Source organism: Pan troglodytes, chromosome 2 (genome assembly GCF_028858775.2).
Source record: "Pan troglodytes isolate AG18354 chromosome 2, NHGRI_mPanTro3-v2.0_pri, whole genome shotgun sequence".
Classification (NCBI taxonomy): domain Eukaryota; kingdom Metazoa; phylum Chordata; class Mammalia; order Primates; family Hominidae; genus Pan; species Pan troglodytes.
In genome coordinates, this window is record NC_086015.1 from 28,320,021 (window position 1) to 28,338,932 (window position 18,912).

General features: G+C 36.1%; 1 protein-coding gene across 23 annotated transcripts in view; it reads right to left on the reverse strand.

Annotated features, from left to right (window-relative positions):
• The window catches only part of THRB (thyroid hormone receptor beta), a 376,864-nt gene that overhangs the window by 215,370 nt on the left and 142,582 nt on the right, over positions 1 to 18,912 (reverse strand). For 21 of the 23 annotated variants that reach the window (XM_016940582.3, XM_054680443.1, XM_054680441.1 and 18 more), the window contains exon 2: positions 3,055 to 3,126. The gene's annotated coding sequence lies outside the window, so the exon portion shown is untranslated. Of the gene's footprint in view, positions 1 to 3,054; positions 3,127 to 14,353; positions 14,852 to 18,912 lie in introns of those variants that run through there. The other 2 variants (XM_016940583.4, XM_063806668.1) reach the window with 1 other exon arrangement.

Consider the following 18,912-nt stretch of genomic DNA (forward strand, 5'->3'; position numbering starts at 1 on the left):
CACAAGTAGCCTGTTTGACAGGTACCACTGAAGGCCTTTCAACCTCAGTCACCAGAAGTTCCACTCTGCTAAGATATATGAGAAGTCTGCATTTTATAGGGCATTTAAAAAGCAGTCAGATGAGTAGGAGCAAAGGAATAAAAAAAATTATGAAGAATTTGAATTTGATGAATATTGTTAAAAGCATATGTTAAAGTAATGCATGACAAAAATGAGGTTTATATCAGTGAAGTAGAGATTACTGAACAACATACAATCCCAAATTAAAGAAAGGCATCTTTGGGATCCCTGCAGGATGGGGCCTCACTATGGCATCTCATTTCCCTAGGCAATGAGAAATATGGTCTTGGATGGAGAGCCAATAACAACCAATTACATGCTCAGCGCCTCCAGAGGGCCCCAAGCTTATTTTCATCTTTCCTCTCTTTCACAGTATTCCTGATTGCATCGAAATTCTGGAAAGGGGCTCAGGAGGGACATTTCTTTTGGGGGAGTGTCTGAAGCTAAGACTATCCATAACTCTTAGCGTGAGTTCAGATCAGTGTGACCCTGCAGAACCATCCTGAATGTGCCAGACCTGGACCATGTCTTTCTGTACAATCTTAGGAGGCAAAGTCCAGCATGGTTAAAAGCGTAGAATTCCATGTCATCTGGCTTATTAAGGAAATAATATATACCAGAATGGGTATACAACATGTGTAACGTTTGTCACATGTTTCTCACTTATGGAATTCTTTATATACATGGAAATGGATAGAGAAGCCCAATACCTAAACAGATAAAAGTCCAGCTGCATGTTGGGTGGTGACCCAGATGGTCTCTCCCCACCAGCACTCCTCCCAGCACAGACTTTTAAGGGGCTTCTCAGAGCCCTAAAAGCTCAGAGGACCCCATCTGGAATATGGTGCCTCTCTAAACCTCCTGGGAGCTACACACTGGGAGGGCAATGATTCTTGGCCTCTGTGGTCAGCGGAATCAAATATTGTCCTCTGAATCTCTACTCCCACAACTCCCAGGTCTCACATCTTAGCCATGTTACAGGTTTCATTGCTTGGAATTCCTTGAGAGTTTTTTCTTTCTGGATTTGCTGATTATTGAACAAAAAATATTAGAACAGCATGATTTTCAATCTTCAGAAACTCTGCGTAATGACTTTAGACTGGATCCAATAAACAGCCCACATAGCTTTAAGGAAATTGATCAAACTCAAATATTTGGCTACAGTTATTTTCATTCACTAAATGCTGAATTTATGTTTTCTTTATTTTCCTCTGTTTTTATTTTTAATGGAAGTACAATTTATATAAAGTAAAATGCACAGGTGAGTTTTAACAGATGCCAGGTAGCCCACGGTTCTATAAACATTTCCATCACTCTAGAAAATTCCCTCATGCCCCTTGCCAGCCAATCCTCTCTTCTCCCCAAGGTAATCACTATTTTGATTCTTATCACCACAGATTAGTTATTCCTTCTCTAGAACTACATAAAATGAATTAATACAGTGTTCATTCTTTTGTGTCTAATGCCTCAGGTTTTCAGCATTTATAGAAATCTCTTCTTAGTTTCCTTATCTGTAAATTGAGGAGAATGCCTTGTAAAAAGAGTGTGCAAGTATTCGGAGGTGCCCCCGGTTTCCTGGTGGGAATGGAAGACCTCTGAGGTCACCTTGATTGAGGTGGGATGAAGAAGAGGCTGGGGACTGGGGTTGCAGGAGCCTTCTCATCTTTAAACAGAACAGCTGTCCTTTTCCATGCTTTACAAATTGGGGGCCACTGGAAGATTTCCAATGGGAAAAGGAGAGGGCTATTTGTAAAGATGAAAAACACTTAGAGAACCATAGGTCTTGAAGATTCTTAGTGATCTCTTTTTCTTGAACATTCTATAAATTACAAATAGTGTTTTTTGATATGAGAACTATGGCTGGTCCTCTCTAGGGAGGGCTGGGAGACAGAGGCAGCCAGACAGGGGGCCCCAAGGGAGGGCCTGGGCACTGAGTGCTGTAATACTAGCACTGGTTACAATCAGATAGCACCACCCCAACCCAGGCGCCTAGACAATAGGCCAGAGGCCATGGGCAAGAGGAGGCACAAAGACAGCATTCAAAAGGCCTGGCTCCCGCAGCCAGTGAGCATTTCTATAGACTCTGCCAGATCCTGACCAAGCCTGAATGTCACCTTATTACCAAAAAGCCATTTTTCCATAGTTAGTTTTTAAACTGCTAAAAATAATAAACACAGAAAGGAAAGTTCTGACACAACCTTATATGCAGAGATAAACTGAAACTGTGTTGTTATAATAATGTAAACAAACTGGATCCTAAATTATAACCCAGTGATCTGAATGGTTGCTTGATATGACCACATACCTCAGGACTGAAAGGCAAATTCAGAAGACTTGCTAGTCAAGTGGATCTTTACTGCACAGGTGCTTGTACCCTATCTGACTCGCTGGAACCAATGGGTTATCTAATTCTCATGCCTTTTTTTTTTTTTTTGAGATGGAGTCTCACTCTGTCGCCCAGGCTGGAGTGCAGTGGCGTGATCTCTGCTCACTGCAAGCTCCGCCTCCTGGGTTCACACCATTCTCCTGCCTCAGCCTCCTGAGTAGCTGGGACTACAGGCACCCACCACCACGCCCGGCTAATTTTTTGTATTTTTTAGTAGAGACAGGGTTTCACCATGTTAGCCAGGATGGTCTTGATCTCCTGACCTCATGATCCACCTGCCTTTTTAGCACTCAAGGAAAAGACACATGGGAAAGGATTGTTGGATCTTCACTGAGCACAATTTTCTGGCATAACAAGTGAAAATGGGCTCTTTTCTCTCACTGCCCTGTTACTCTTCTTTTCTCGAGTGAATCAGTATCATTGCTTTTCTGTTATGTTTTTAGTTCATTTAATGCTTTATATTTTTTCGGAATACCTATAGAGTTCAAAACTACATTAAATAACAACAACAGCAACACTACACATTAGGAGATAATTCCAATAATGCTAAAAAGGGACAATTAATAGCAAAGATCACAAGGCTGCAAATAGTCAAGCTGACATCTGACCTTCTTACTCATTAAATCATGTGTGGAACTTGGCACCCACGCAGGACAGCCAACCAGAAGGAAATCGCAGATCTGGAAAAAAGGAAACACAGAAGATAAATATAATTTGTTGTTTTAAAGTTTCCCAACATTCGATTAATCTACAACTGTTCTTATTTCTATGTTTAAATAGGGTCTGGTTTCAGAGCTATCTCTGATTTTGAATAGATGCAAATAGACTTAGATAAAATCTTATTCTAAAGGGGAGATGGTTTCAGGGAAAGGGACTCTAACACAAGGACTGTAAGAACACATGACAGGCATGGGACAATTTTGTGAATCTCAGAGATGTACATTTCTGTGGAGTTTTAGGAACAAGACCCAAGAGCTTTGGATTGGCAGTCTGGGAAGATGAATAAAAGGCAAATGTGAACCTCAAACTGTTTAGCCACTTTGTGTTAAAGAGAATCCTGCTTTATCTCAGTGGATGGTTCCTGGAATAGGTCTCAACATATAAGAGCTGCAATTGAGCCGTCGGGTGGGGCACTGCCATATGAAACCTGTGGGGAAGCGATGGGTTCTTCATCAGGGTATGCATCTGAGCGTGAAGCCATGGAGCTGTCTAGATTGTGCTAAATGCAATCATATGGTGAACACTTCTCCCAGGTACAAACAAGATGAGAAGGGCAGCCAAACAGACCACGACACCTGCCATGCCGCAGAGGATGTCGCCGAGTGGCTGTCTGCATGGCAAGTGACAAGCCACTTTTCAACTAACTGCAGTCCTACAATTTTTGTTGTTGTTGTTGTAAATAACATAGAAATTTTAGAAAAACAGAGGTTAGCAGGGAAAACATCTGGGTTCCCACTACCCAAAATATAAACATTTTGTCACCTATGCTATAATTTTTTTAATTTAAAAAAGGGTATATTTTAAAATAACATGAAGAATGCGTTTTTTTAAATTAGAAAAATTAGAGCATAGGTATAATCTCCTTGACAACCCCACACCAAGCCCAGAATGTGAGTTGGTTTGTATCTTTCAAGACCACTATTTTTCCTTTTTAACATTCACATACATAAATGCATATCCAAGGCAATGAACAATGTTTGTGTATTTCTAATTTACCTATATGATATGAATCTCTGTTTGTGTATCTTTTGTTCTACACTTTTGACTCAATATGATGGATGTGGGCTTGAACCACGCTAATCTATACCAGCTCATTCCCTTTAACTGCCACATTGAGTAAATACATACTCAGTTGTTGGCTTTTCACCCAATATCCAACGTTTATGGCTACATAAAAGCCCTTGTTATATCATTAAAGCGATTGTTGGTTATGTGTGGGTGTGCATATGTATGTGAGCATAAGCAAATTTTCTCTGCTCTTGACTCTGGGCTTCTGAAGAAGCTGCCCTGTCTTCTTTCTGCAGTGGTTCTTCCACCCTATGACTCCATACAGTGGACACTCAGTATGTTAAAAGGAAAAATGTATTTATTAAAATTGACTTCCTTATTACTAATTTTCTTTCCTTTTAAAACAACATTAAGGTAGACTTTGGAGTTGTATTTATTTATTTTCTTCAATATCTCTCTGCACCGCCCATTTCATAAACCTTCAAGTCCAAAACCTTTAACTTCACCTCACCATTTGGCTGACAGTCAGAAACTCTGATAATGTGCGGCTGAAGACCAAGGCAATTAAGAAGCTTATTCAAAAAGGATTCTCAAAGACTACATTAACAAAGCCAGGAAGGCTTGTGTTTGTAGCAGTTGTTATGACTTTATGGCAATTATGTATACATATACACCATTACCCCTGACATTAATATATAAATACAAAACTATATATATATATATATATATATATATATGATGCAAAAATTGGACCTCAATATTTTTTTTTGAGAGTGTAATTTTGATTTAGGCTTTGAGCAATATATCTGAACTTGACTCTGTGAAAAACCTAAAAATTCTCATATAATTAATAAGTTTGTATACACAGCATTTATTAAACACACATTATGGACTGGGTTGTTCTAATTATTTTGTCTAATTTCACATAAGGTAATCCTCACAATGACCATATGAGGTAAGTATTATAAATGACCCCGTTTTCCAGATGAAGAAAGGAGAGGAGAAGAGTTAAGCATTTTGCCCAAAGTCAAACAGTGCAGAAGAGGCCAGCCAAGAATTGCACCCAGGCAGTCTGATGTCATGGGCCTTGTTCTAAATGATTGAGAACAGATTTAGGTTTTAAAGATAAAACTGCAAAGAAGAAAATGAAACACTGTCACTGAGGTGGTTTCCAACTTTTCCTATAATACAAACATGCGGCATCTTTTTCATGGTGTGCCTCCAACTGAGAACAAACCAAATTACAGTTCTTCAAGTAGACAAATTGAAAGTGATTTCCCAGTGATGAAGGAAATTTAAAGCAACAAGTTCAAGCCTCAAACCCTTCCAACTTAAACATACCCATTTTCAGTTCTTCTCTTTAGAAAACAGGGGCTGTGAATTTCTTCATGGCTCAAAGGAGACTGCCTAGTTTTGTTTACACAAGATTCAAAGCAAAAATGAGAATCACTCCCTGGGACAGCTTTAGCTCAGAATGTGTGTTCTTTGCACATTTTTAATTGGAGCACAAATATATTAACAGTGTGGTTATTTTGTAGTTTCAAAGGAATCTGTTTTGTAACTGATTCATATTTATATTTGGAATATATTTATTTCTGGGCATGAAACAGTTCATTTTGTTAAGCCATCTGACCTGAGGTGAGGTTGGCACTATTTCCCATGACTGCTCCCAATTAATGCAAATTGAAGGTTAAAGGATAAATAAAGTCCCTTTAACTTGGTTTACTAATATGTTATTTATAAATGGCTCTTTACTGGCCAATTATTTTGACAGTAACTTTGTATGAATGAAATTGCACAGAACAAACTAGCAAATACATTATGCATATTTTGTTGCAAAGCATTTAAAGGGTTAAATTTAAATGAATTCAATTTTAAAGGGGTTAATATTAGAGCAAAATTAATTCCTCCTCCTTCTCCTTCTCCTCCTTCTCCGTCTCTTCCTCTTCCTCCTGCTCCTCCTCCTCCTCTTCCTCCTCCTCTTCCACCTTCTTTTCTCTCTCTCTGTCTCTCATCTCTGGTTTTTCACTAAATCATATGAAGCCTGAGCTAGATTGATTGCATTGTATTAGTGGCTTTTTTTTTTTGTAAAGTGCTTATTCATTCTTGTAAAGTTTTATTTTGACAGTTAAATAGTATCCCATAATATCACACTTATTGAAGGCCAGTGAAGTCTTTTCTTCTGCTATCCAAATAGGACTACAAAGCACAACACTGTGTAAGTGCCAGTTCTCACACATACAAGTTAAAATACAGAACAAATCTCAATAGAATTGGCCATTCAATGGGAATGCACATTTTACATTGTGATTGTATTTCCAAATTAGATTCTATAGAGGTTGTTTCAATTTATGTCTATGTCTGAAAGTCCTGTTTCTCCATATCTTTGCTAATATGTTATTAAACATTATATTTATCTATTTGATAGCAGATAAATGGAATCCTAGTTAGAATTCACATATATCTTGGGTAGGTAAAGCTGTAAATCTTCTGATATGTTTAAACATTATTTGTATTTCTTATTGTGTGAATTTTCCTCCCTCTGTTTCCTTCCTTCTTTTTTTCCTTCCTTCCTGCCTTCCTTTCAATGATTTGCCCATGGTTTTCTGCTACGTTGGTGGACATTTTGTTATTGACAAGCCATCACATTATATCTTCTAGAGAAACAAATTCTTTTTCTTTTGGCTTTGCTTTTGGGAGTTTTGTCAATATCTATTTTTTTTTTCTAATTTTTCCCTCCTTCCCTCCCTCCCTTCCTTATTCCTTTCCTTTCCTTTCGTTTCCTTTCATTTCCTTTCCTTTCCTTTCTGTGGTAAAACAATTAACATGAGATCTACCTTTTTTTTTTTTTTTTTTTTTTTGAGACAGGGTCTCACTTTGTCACCCAGGCTGGAGTGCAGTGGTACAATCTTGGCTCACTGACACTTCCACTTCCTGGCTCAAGCGATTCTCCTGCCTCAGCATCCTGAGTAGGTGGGATGACAGGCGTGTACCAGCACACTCAGCCAATTTTTATATTTTTGTAGAGACGGGGTTTTGCCATGCATGTTGCCCAGGCTGGTCTCGAACTCCTGAGCTCGAGCGATCTGCCTGCCTCAGCCTCTCAAAGTGCTGGAATTATAGGCATGAGCCACCATGCCCAGATTATAACAAATTTTTAAGTGCAAAATACAGTATTGTTAACAATAGGCACAACACTTTACCCCTCCCTGCATCTACCCTTTTATCATGTAACTTTGTAGTTCCTCTCACTGAAGAGGTTAAGTCTATTCTCCTGTGCTTTTTGATTGTGTTTTTGGCCATGTGACTTGCTTTGGTCAATGGAATGTTATCAGATATGCTGCATATAGAAGTCTGAAAAAGTTCTTGCTACATTTAAGTATTTTCTCTTGTTCTCCTGTGATTGCCATGAGAATATGCCTTAGACAGCTTGTTATGGATGAGAAACACATAGCGGAGTTGACTCACATCAGTTGTCTCCACCAAGGCCATCCCAGGTCAGCCTAGACAAGCCAAGTCCCATCCATATAAGACAGCCCAGGGAAGATGAGCAGAGTCACCTAGCTGACATACAGCTGACCACAAATGCATGAGTGAGCCCACCCAAGACTGGCAGAATCACCCAGCCAACTCTCATACTCATGAGCTACTGAATGCTAATCATTTCAAACTATGTTTTGTGGTAATTTTTTACTATCCCTGGTAATTCCAAATAATGTCATTATGCACTAGATAACTGATAGAGGGCTTATCCCTGTTGCACTCAAAAAAAAAAAAAAAAGAGAGAGATGCCTACATAGAAAATGGTTTTAAAAATTCAGCAAATATCCATCAAACACCAGCTGTATCAATCAGGGTTATCCAGGAAAACATAAACTGGTTTAAGTATTTAAACAGAAAGATAATAATGCAGGGGATTGATTACGTAAGTGAAGGAAAAGATGTGAAGTCGAACAGGGGAGAATGAGGCATCCAGCAGGAAACCCCTAAGCTATCGAGATGAGAATGGAGGTGTTGATATTGGAGCCCTGGGGTGGGGGTCATTCAGCAGAAACTGAAAGCTTTAACTGGCCACTCCAGTAGGAACTGAAGCCACAGAGGAGACACAACTGTTGTCAGAGATATTGTCTGAGGCAGAGAGCGTGGAGAAGAAATACCCTGGCTTCTCCGTTCCTTCAGTCCTCCGATCTTCCTCCAAGGCCTTCCAATGGCTGAACCCAGAGGAGGCACATACCTCAGGAGGCAGCCCCTCAGTAATACAGAGGCAGGGCATGGAGAGGATCTGTGGGCAAGCAGGTGAATACACAGTCATGCTGTGCAAGGTACCATACAAGGTGTTGCTCAGTGCTTTTGTGACATCCTTAAAAATAACAGAATCAGAAAAGATACAGGGCTTGAAGGTTAGAAAGGGCCCAACTAGGTGGAAATGAGGGAAAGAATGCCCAGGCTGCAGCAACTATAGGAGAGAAGTGCAGGAAATACCGAGGGAATAGCAAGTATTCTGGTTTGGCTTAGAAGGTTGTGTGTTTGGGAGAGGGAAACAGAGGTAGAGAATGGGTGATAAGGCTGCAAAGGCAGAAACAGTGCTACAGCTTGAAAGACTTGGTTCTAATCCAAGCAGATTGGACTTTTGTTCTAAAGGCAATGGGAAATTTAATGGCTCTGAGCAAAGGATAATATAATACCTGTTGTGCATTAGGAATATTAGCCTGATAGAAATGTGAAGGATCAATTAGAGAATGGCAAACTAGACTAGGGGTTATTAATTTAAGTGTAGACCTCAGGGAATTCGCAACCCTCCTTAAGTAATTTGTAGAAGTTTGTTCGAGCATTCAATTTCCTGAGAGATGGTGCATAGCTGTTGCATGGATTTCAGTGGAGTCTATGACCTCTGACCCCATCAAAACTGTTTAAGCACCAGAAGCAAGGAAGTCATCTAGAAAGCTTCTATCATAATTTCTTTAATGAGGGTCAAAAACATAACAGTGGCAATGGGAATAAAAAAGGAGAAAATGGAAACATTTATGAGGCATGGATTAAACAAATAATCTAGCTGAACCTGAACAGAAACGAAACAAGCGCAAGAGTACTGAAAGGCTTAACTATGGGCAACATCCATCTGTTATTCTTTTTCTTCCTTCTATAAAATAGACAAAGCAACTCCTGTTTCCAAGATACCATAACAATTTACTAAACTAGAAAGTTCTAAGATAAACATAAAGCATATATATCATCACTGCCCATCTCCCATGTTCACCACAGAGATGACTAATCAATTGCAATCTTTCTTTACTACTGAATCCAACCACAATCTCCAAATCCTTCTCAAATAGCACCCAGACAGGTATTGCCAACCAGTTTAAGAAGAAACTTACATGCCATCTCTGCTGTAAGGCATTTTCTAGAGCTAGTATTTTTATTAATATTTATTGTATTGACTGTTCTTTAGTTTCGTAAAGATCTAGTACCAGTGAATGGGTATATTTGGCAGAATGTATTACATACTGATATATATATATTTATTTATATATTATATATTATTTATTTATATATTATATATTATTTATATATATATATATTTATTTCCCACATGTGGGAAATTTAATCACATACAGTTGGATTACTAACTAGGTCTTACCCAAGTTCATGAATCCATTTAATGTTAATTCAAAGCAATTGACACAGATTTTAACTAAGCTGAATTAGGAGGGAAAACTGTATTTACATGAAAACTTACTCTATTATACAATTATCATAGTAAAGTTTTAAAAACAGCACATGTCATCACAATCAACTATGAGCAACTATATTGTTTGGTAAATTCTGAACTCCAATCACTGGCAAGTAGGTGTATAGTATTGCCAAAAGCCACCTGTGTTTTAAAGGATGGTGACTTTTGGGTTGGCATTTGAATGTCACTATGGTGATTTTATTTCCTTGGGATGTTTTCTATCTGACATTTGAAAAGACATGTAATTTCAACATAGAACCACAATAAAGACAGATTCAGATAAGCCAAATTTGTTTTCTACTTGTAGTTGATCAACAAGAAAATTACTACTCTCTACATCAGCATGAAGACTTTCCCTGCTCCCCTGAACATCAAATTCTGACGTATGACCTGTTCAAACAGAAACAAATAACATTTGGAAAACTATCTATATAGAAAAATATTCTCACAAAATTGTAAAAAAAAATCCTCTAATGTACTAAATTCCCAGCAGTAATTATTTGACCATGATCCACAATAAAAAATAATGTTTTAACCTACACACATATACACAAATATGTAGGGATATATATATATCTCCGAAACAAAAGTTCCACAAAATAATATTCTTACTCCTGTGATACACTTGGATACCTTCTATTCCATTTAACTCTACCCTATTTTGTTCTATTTTATGTACTATTTCATTTTTTAAAAAGTTAGTAATAATCTGCTAAATTGATTTCATTACCCACTAATATAGCCCAACCACAGTATGAAAAACACTACTGAAGCAAAATGACTAAAGTACTCTGACTTTATTCACCAATGTAAACATATCCACAAAAGACCAATCCTGAGCAACTTAGCAGGGGAAAAAAAATCTCTTGGCTTGCTCCCTAGTATCCTGGATGAAGCCAAGGTTTGCTGAGCCAATTTTTGTAGTTTGTGGTTGACAATGACTGAAAACTGAAAGGCAGAGATCAAATCCTCACTTTCCCTCTCAACACATCTCTTCCGCTGGGTAATTTATACAGTGCAAGTATCAAGCTATTCAATTTTGCTGTCATTTACTGTTCTTTTTCCAACAGCAATGGAAACACAGCATCAGTTTACTGTCTTCTCTCTTAGGTAGAATTAGATTATTGTCCCTCCTACCCCTTTAAACAAGGATGGCATTCACCACTTCAGAGAATCACTCCTAGAGGATCGCCAAACAAAGCATGGCAGGGAAACCACTATCCATGAAGGAGCAATAGCAGAATCTGGGGATTGAGGTTGTCAGTCAAGGTTATATACAAGAACAAGCTTTATAATGGTTCTTTTGATTGAGTGGACACAATTAGAACTGAAACAACATAATAATAAAAACAAATAGACACTTTAGGCATGCATAGTGCAGCAAACTACTCTGTGCCTCAAGTTCCGTAATAGGACAATAACAATACTTAATTTATAGAGACGTGATGAGGATTAAATTAGTAAGTTCAATATTAAAAATGTATAAAGTGCTTAGAAGAGTGCCTGGCTCAAGAAAGCATGCTGTAAGTGTTGTTTTTATTATTATGCTGGCCCAGGGAATTGGCAGATATTGGTCTAGTTCTATGCTGAACTCAATACAAAAACCCAGGAAAAGAAGGGATGGTTCTAAATGCCCCTAGAGTTATGCTCCACATTTAAAGTGTCAAACGGGGACACTTTTGAGGAGTGTTGGATTGGTTGATTGTATTGATTGTGGGGATGCTTTAACAGCGTATACATATGTCATAAATTATCAAATTGTATATTTTAAATACAATTTATTTTATGTCAATGAGACTTTAATAAAGCTAATAAAGTTTGCTTTATTTAATTAAAATTAAATAAAGTTAATAAAGCGGACCAAAACTAAAAGAATATTTAAAGAAGTATACTTCCAGTAGAAGGAGAAATATCCCAGATGGGAGCTTGGAAACACAGGAAGGAATGATGAACAACAGAAATGGTAAATATGCAGTAAATCTAAATGAATATTAACTATTTAAAACAATAATTGTTATATCTTGTGGGATTTAAAACATATCTAGAATTGAAATGTGAGACAATAATACAAAAAGGAGGAGTGGTAAGTAAAATTAAGTCCCTTGCATTTTCTGGAAAGTAGTCAAAGTCACAATTTATATTATACACTAATAAATTAATGATTCACTTTGTAATTCCTAGGGTAACCACTAAAAGAAGAGTAAAAGAATAAATGAATAACAAGCCAGTAGAGGTGAAATATTTCATTAATTTAAAATATGGTAACAAAGGAGAGGAAAAGGAACAGTAAATAACTAGGGCAAATAAAATGTCAAAGAGTAATATGATGGATTATAACCCAGATATATCAGTAATTGCATAAAATGCAGAAAAACAGTTCACAAAATATACATATACTAAATTATTTTTTAAATCCCAGTTAAATGCTGCTTAACTGAGACACTTTTGGTATTAGGGTACACAATTTCAAAGAAAAAAAGGATTGAAAAAATTACATGTAAATTATGTTAATATCAGATACTGTAAACTTAATGACAAGGGATATTACTAGAGATAAAAAAGACATTTCATAATAGTAAAAGAATCCAATAGAAAGATATGAGTGCTAAATCTGAATGTACCTAGTTATTAAGCCTCAAAATATATAAAGCCAACATTGCTAGAACTAGAAAAAGAGATAAGAAAATCCACAATTAATGTGGGAGGGTTTAATACACCTCTCTCAGTAACTGGTAGAACAGGCTGTTAAAAATGAGTAAGAACGTAGATAAGGATAAGGTGATGAACACATTTGACCTAATTGATTTATAACATTACAGCCAACAATTACAGAATACACATTGAACATTTACCAAAATTTATGTGTTGATAATAAATGAGTCTGAATAAATTTCAAAGATCAAAAATCAAACATAAGATGTTTACTGACCACACCATAATTAAACAGAAATCAATAATAAAATAACTAAAAATTACACAAATATTTGGAAATTAAGCAATACCCTTCTAATTAACCCATGGGTCAAAGATTAAGCACAATGGAAATTAGACAATATTATTAACTGAAATAGAAGAAAACATGCCATCTCAAGTGTGTGAGATGCAGCTAAAGGTGTGAGTGGAGGGAAATTTCTATACTTAAATGCATGTATCAGAAAAAATGACAGCCAAGGATCTAATAAGACAGTCAATGATTTAAGTATCCATTTCAAGAAGCCCTAAAAATAATACCATATTAGGGTCAACAAAAGTGGAAAGGAGAAAATAACAAAGGTCAGAAATTAGTAATACAGAGAACAGAGTTACTGTAACAGAGAAAATCAATCAAGTCAAAAACTGGTTCTTTGAAAATACTAATAAAATCATAAACCTATAGCCAGATTTATTAAGATAAAAGAAGAGAAAGGAAAAATTACATAAAAATAATAAATAATAAAAAAAGAATAAAGAATTTTTCTTTTTCTTTTTAAAGAAAAAAATTTTTCTTTAAAATTTTAAAAAAATTTCTTTTTAAAGAATAAAAAAAAAATCACTATAAATCCTACAGACAATAAAAAGATAAGGGGATACATGAACACTTCATGGCAATATTTGAAAATGTCAATGAAATGGACACATTGCTTAAAAAAATCCTTACTCAAACAGGAAAAAATAATAAAAATGTGAATGGTACTATACTCATTAAAGAAATTGAATTTGTACATACAAATCTACTCACACAGTATTCTCTAGGCCTAAACTGCTGGAGAGTGAGTTCTACTAAATACTTAAAGGAAAAACCACACCAATTTTACATAGTTCTTTCAGGTTATAGAAGAAGTGGGATCATGTCTCAACTGATTTGATGAAACTCATTTTATGAGGCCAGCATAGTCTTGATCCCGTAACAGTATAAGGGTATTATAAGAAAAGAAAATTATCAACTAGTATTTTTTATGAATTTAGAAGAAAAAGTAAACAAAGTGTTAGCAGACCGAATCCTGAGATAATTTTAAAAGGATAACACGTTAACGCAAGAGGGTTTTCTTTTAAAAATATAAGGTTGGTTTAATATTAGCTATCAATGTAAAGCACTCTATTGACAGAAAAATAAAAGCATCTGGTCCTTTAAATGGATGCATTGATCTATTCATGATAAAACACTCAGCAAACTAGGTGTATGGCAAATTTTGAAAATGCCTGAACAGCCCTGCAATGCCTCAACAGCCCTACAATAGATTGTGAACACACCCTGCCCCAGTGACCAGGTTGTACTAGTGTAATAAGGCTGGTCCCTGCTACAAGTCCCCCTTCTTTCCTTCCCCTGAATGTCACCTAGTGACATTCAAACACACCAATGAAATCCCCTCATGCCTTTTCCTTGTATATGCCTTCCTGACCCACTAAAGAGGCACAGTTTGTAGGTCCTCACTCTCTTGGCTCCCCAGTTACTTAGTGAGCCCGCTCACCTGGCCCTTCTCCCATGCGGCCTTCTGCACGATGTGCTGTGCTTTCCTTTCTAGGACCTGCAAGCATAATAGATCATTTAATTGCATATGCCTCTCATAGTATTTCCATGGCCTTACTGAAGTGATCCTTAAAGACCTCACAAGGGGGATTTACTCTCCAATTTACAACACACTGGGATTGGAAGAAAATGCTCTCAATTTGATGAAACCGTATAACAAACATGCTAATGATGAATATTGAAAGTTTCCCCTAAGACAAAAAATAATTCAAGGATAATTTCTATAACCACCTCTATAAAACATTATACTAGAAATTGCAGGCTTTGCAATTAGGAAAAAAAAAAGACTGAAAAAGGAAGAGATAAAACTGTGGTTACTCTTTGAAATCATAATGGTGTATGAGGAAAACCAAAATATCCTCCAGATAAATTATTAAAACTAATAAGTTAATAAAGCCACACCACTGGATATAAGATCAACATATAAAAGTCAATTGGAATTCTATATACCAACAACAAACATTTAGAAAATAAAATTCGGTAAATTATACCATTTATATTGGCATAAAAGTATCAAATACTTTAAAATCCATTTTTAAAAGATATTCAAGACTTCTAAATGGGAAACTACAAAACTTTACTGAGAAAAAGCAAAAGAGATCAATACATGATCATAGATTGGGCGCCTCAATATTGTAAAATGTCAATTCTCCCTAAATTAGTATATAGATTCAATATACAGTAATCCCTATCAAAATCTCATAAGTCTTGGGTTTTTTTTTCTGGTGGAAATTAGTAAACTAATTCTAAGATATATGTGAAATAGCAATGAGCCAAGAATAATCAAGGCAAAATTGAAGGATAAGAATATTAGAGGACTTAACACTACCATTTACAGGATTATAAATCTACATTAATTAAAACAGTATGCTATTGACACAGGATAGACAAATAGATCACAAGAGCTCCAAAGAGAGTACAAAAACAGAAACACATATACCATCATTAATCATTAAAAGTGACACTGCATTGTAGTGAGAAAGGGCATTGTCCTGAATAAATGGTGGTAGGTTAACTGGATATCCATATTGTAAAAAAATTTTTGTACCTCACTTCACATGATACAGGAAAATCAATCCCAGGTGGGTTGCTGGTAAAAATGTAAAAGGTGAAACACGAAATCCTCAGAAAGATAACATATGGGAACATATTCATGATTTGGGGGTAAACAAAGTTTTCTTAAACAGGACACAAACAGCATTAACAATAGAGGAAAAAAGAAATAAGTAAACAATAAATGTTAAAAGGAGGTAATAAAGGAAAAGGTAAGAAATTAGATTATATTAAAATTAGGAACTTCTGTTCACCAAAAGACACCATTATGAGAGTGAAAAGTGGGAAACAATAATTTCATTACAGATGACTTACAAAGGAATCATATTCAGGATATATATTGAACTCCAATAAATCATTAAGAAAAAGATAACCCAGTATAAAATGGCCAAAAGACTTGGATATTCTCACACAAGAAGATACTCAAATGCAAACCAACATATAAACAGTGCTCAACCTCATTATTTATCAGGAGAGTGTGAATTTAAAACACAATGAGATATCTATACACGTCCATCAGAATGGCTAAAATTAAAAATACTGCCAATACCTAGTATTGGAGAAGATGTGAAGAAACTGGAATTCTCATACACCGTTGGTGAAGTATAATCATTTTGACAGTTCTATAATATCTCCTAAAGCTGAATACACATATATTATTAACCAGCAACTTCACTCCCAAACCTAACAGAAATGTGTACACATGGTCACCAAAAGACCTGTACAAAAATGTCCATAGCTGCTCTTTGCATAATAATGAAAAGCCGAAAACAATTAAAATGTTCATCAATAGTAGAACAGATTAAAACTTGTAATACAGTGCAATTCAAGTCAGAAATGATAGAGTCTTCCAAACATAATATTGAGCAAAATATGCCAGACACAAGAAAGTATATTCTATATTAGGCCATTATATACAGTTCAAAACAAAGCAAAATTCACCTCTGGTTTTAGAACTCCAGGGAGTTCAGTCTCTCCTTTGGGGACAGGCTGAAAGCCGGTGTGAAGAGAGTTTTTGCTTCTTGTCAGTATTGCATTTCATGATCTAAATGGTGATTATATAGGTGGATTTGTTTTGTGAAAATTTGTTAAGCTGTATGCTAATGATTTGTGTACATCTCTGTGTGTATGTTTCATTTTAATAAAAAGGTTTATTTAAGGTAATTTCTTTAAGAAATATCAGTACTTTTTTTTTCTACTTAGCATTCATAAGAATACAAACATATGGCAGGGAACAGTGACGGGACCTACAGCTTACATCAGGGTAAATTTCAGACATCTTATAACATGGTGCTGTCACCCTGCATGTAGTATCTATATGAAATGGTATAAAAGAGGAGGCTAAAAGAAACAGCATTAAGTTTTCAGGATTTTCTGTAAATACGCTGCTTAGTATGTTATTCATTTTTTTTTCTTGGTGAAGAATAGCAGAAATTTTTTTCTTGTGTATAATTGTAGATCAGCACCCCAAATCATGCAACGAATCAGTTTTTTCTCTTCCCATTGGCTTCTAAAAAACTCAGCCCTAAATTTGTGTATACCCTTAGATCAGTAGTTTTAAAACTTTCTTTGCCATGGCCACAGACAGAAATTTTATATCATGACCTAATGCACAAACACACACATAAATCTGAAAGTTACGTAAAGGATATAATACCCTTACTTTGTGCAATGCCCTCCGATATTCTGTTCTTGCCTTCACATCCTAATCCTTTCAAAATGATGGGCACTTACTAAGATGGTTTCCCAGGCCATTAATGTGTTGCAACGAAGTTTGAAAAACATTGTCTTCTAGACAATGGTACATATTAGGCATTCAATAAAATGTTATTGAATGAATAGTGGTATGCATTTTGTTAATTTGGCCTAAACTTCAATTTGTTGTTAGCCTTGTTTTCCTTTGCCTTCTCACCTTTTGTTCTTATTTAGGTCAACTTCTTATAGTGTATGTATCTTTAGAAATTGTCTTAATCTTTTCCAGAACAAGTCCTTAAAACACCCTCTCAAAGTCACACAGTAAATCAGTCAGAGCAGAGACAGGAGAGAAAAGGTCATCCCAAGGCACCCAAGGTGCTGGGAATGAGAAGCTTAACACCTGTAGGACAGACACTTCCTGTCCCACCTCTGTAACAATGTCTGTAGTGCTAGACACATGAGAGCAGATGGTGACCGGGACTAAGTGCCTGGAGCTCACCTCTAACCTTACAGGGAACCCTATATACTCTTGCTTTCCATGAAGTTCTCTTGCATTTCCGACAGATGGGAGAGAGTGAGCCAGCTCATTCTGAGAAACACAAAGACACTTTTTGAAGGAGGAACAAAGGGTTCTGCAACTGACAATGAAGAATGGTGTGAGCATCTATGTGTATCACTGTGATAAAGAAGCTCATGGTCTTGAGTTTCCTTTATCTCTCTTTTGAGGGTGTAAAGTCTTTCTCAGGCCATTGACATTTTGTGTCAACAGAAGAGCTAGCAAACATGTTGGAAGGAACTAGTTCAGGCATGTGAGAATAAACCTTATCTTTCTAACACAGGAACAAATTTAACCTTAATAAAACTTTTATTTTAAAAACATTCCTGTTAGTACTATTAAACAAAACTTTCATACAAAAGTTCTTGGATCACTTTTGGGCAAGTTGCCATTCTGGCTTATCTTCAACAACCAAAGAAACGAAAACATGTTTTAGGCCAAGCACCATGGTCCAGTTCAGTAATGCTGTCCCTATGAGGATAGGGCTGTGAGCCAGAGAAGAGAGGTGAACGTGACTGGTCATTGCTTTAGCTAGAAAGGGTCAAAAATGACAAGGAATGTAACAGGGCTTAATGGACCAGAAGCCAAAAATGCAGTCTACGATTTGCCTTCACAGATGTCTACAGGAACATTTGTTTTAGCAGTATGAAATCAGAAGCAGCCTGCAAATTTCAAACCGGGGTGGTTGGTTTTAAAAGGTCTTTGCGCAGCCATTCAAACTCAAACCTACAAACGCACAATGCAAGAATTCATCACAACAAAATATTAAATGTAAACAGCAGGATGAAAAACTATACACACAAAATATGAATTCAACCATATTTTAAGCATACACATATACTACATACCCATAGAAAAAGACTTGGAAGAAACACTCCAAAATATTAAGAAGAGCTATAAACACTAGCTAGTGAAATTAAGAATGAATATTCAATGTCTTTTTTATTCTTTTCCTTGTTTTTCAAATTCCCACTTTAGGTATAGATTGCTTTGATAGCTTGATAAATAAAGCTATTTTTAAAAATGTAATACTGTATTTCTTTATAAACTCTAGTTTTTTCATTCATTGATTGACAAATATCTGGATAAAATTTTGTCGATTTTCTCTTTAATGACAACTTCAGGGGTTAAATTGCAATTCAACAAGGAGAGCAGGCAGACTGAACACAAGAGTGAATCACATGCAAAGTAAAAGT